Genomic DNA, 1,793 nt, shown 5'->3' on the forward strand with positions numbered 1-1,793 from the left:
CCACTTTTCTTTCTACATCAGAGGAAGACGTCTTGAGAGAATAAAGAGTGGTATGAACACACAGATTTTTATCAGGTAACTGTGGTATTCTTTACGGATGTACGAGGTTTAGTTTGTAGGGCTGTGGATGGTCTGTTAGTGTGTATTGGGAATTGAAGGATGGGAACAAGACTTGTATGTATGCCTTCAGTTAGATGGTAATGATGATTTTTAAAAAATACTAGTGTATGTCTTCGTACTATCTGTTTTTAGTATAAAATGCTCATAAGGCTCATACGTGTACTTCCACTAGATAAGAGTTGTTAGGGTATACATAGGTAGTACAAATATTTGTTCCCTTTTTTTTTTTCTACCTTTTTGAGACAGGGTTCTGCTATGCAATTCAGGCTGGCCTTGAGTTCGCTTTGCAGCCCAGGCTGGTCTCGAACTCAAAATGATCCTCCTGCCTCAGCCTCCGGAGTGCTGGGATTACAGGTGTGCACCACCACGCCCCGCTGTTCCCTATTAATATTTAAGAGTTGAGGGTTTTTTTTTTGTTTTTGTTGTGTGTATGTGTGTGTAGCTGTATGTGTGTGTAGTTGTATGTGTGTGTGAGAGAGAGAGAGAGTGTGTGTGTGTGTGTGTAGTATCGGAAATGGAGCCCAGTGCCTTCACACTGAGTTATAGTCTCAGATTTTTTAAAATTTTTAAATAGTCTTACTAAATTGCGCTGGCTAGACTTTAACTTGAAATTCTTCTGCCTCTGCCTTCCATAGTGCTGAAACTCAGGCCTGTTCCACCACACTTGGTTTATTCTCTCTAGTTTTGTCTCAGGGTTGTTACTAACTAGTAGTTTGGCTCTTGAACTGCACCAGGTTCCCTCCAGTCAATCAGGCACATGTTACCAATTTTTCAAGACCTAGAACACATCTGTACTTGTTGATACATGCAGCAAGAAATGAACTCCTAAGCACATATTGCTCTGTTTCACTGTTACTTTTCTCTTGAGTATCTAAATTTCATTTCATTTCATTTTTCTTTTTTTTTAAGACAGGGTCTCACTATGCAGTTTAAACTGACCTTGAACCCACTGTGGAGCCCGGGCTGGCCTCAAACTCACAGCGGTCCTCCTGCCTCCCCCTCCCAAATCCTGGGATTACAGGTGTGCGCCACCACACCTGACAGTTTTATTTAGTTCTTTGTTTTTTATATTTCAAGCTCCTTGTGGGAAAGTAACTTGTTTACTTTTTTTTTTGGTACCAGGAATTGAACTCAGGACCTTGTGCTTCCCAGGCTGGCGCTGTGCCACTGAGCTATATCCCCAGCCCTGTTTAAATGTTTTAATCCCTTTCCCAGAATGCCTAGTACAAAATAATATCTCAAATTTTTTTTGTTTACTTACATACTAATTGCAAAATACATACTTTAAAAAATTAAATCATAAATTTATAGTCCTGGAGCCTTCCCACAGAGTTATGTCCCTATGTATTTTTTTTTTGGAGATGAGATCTCACTAAGTTGCCCAGGGGGAATTATAATTTGAGATCTCCCTGCCTCAGCCTCCTGAGTGCTGGGATTATTAGGCATGCACCACTGTACCTGGCTAAAGATACTGTTTTTTTTTTTTTTTTTGGTACCAGGAGTCAAACTCAGGACCTTGTGCTTGTCAGGCAGGTGCTTATGCCGCTGAGCTGTATCCCCAGCCCTAAAGATATTCTTTGACTTTTTTTTGGTCTTTTTGAGACAAGGTCTTGCTATGTAGTTCTGGCTGGCCTTGAGCTCACTTTGTGGCCCAGGCTGGTCTTGAACTTGCA

This window comes from Chinchilla lanigera, unplaced genomic scaffold, assembly GCF_000276665.1.
Source record: "Chinchilla lanigera isolate Chin_1 unplaced genomic scaffold, ChiLan1.0 scaffold00040, whole genome shotgun sequence".
Lineage (NCBI taxonomy): Eukaryota > Metazoa > Chordata > Mammalia > Rodentia > Chinchillidae > Chinchilla > Chinchilla lanigera.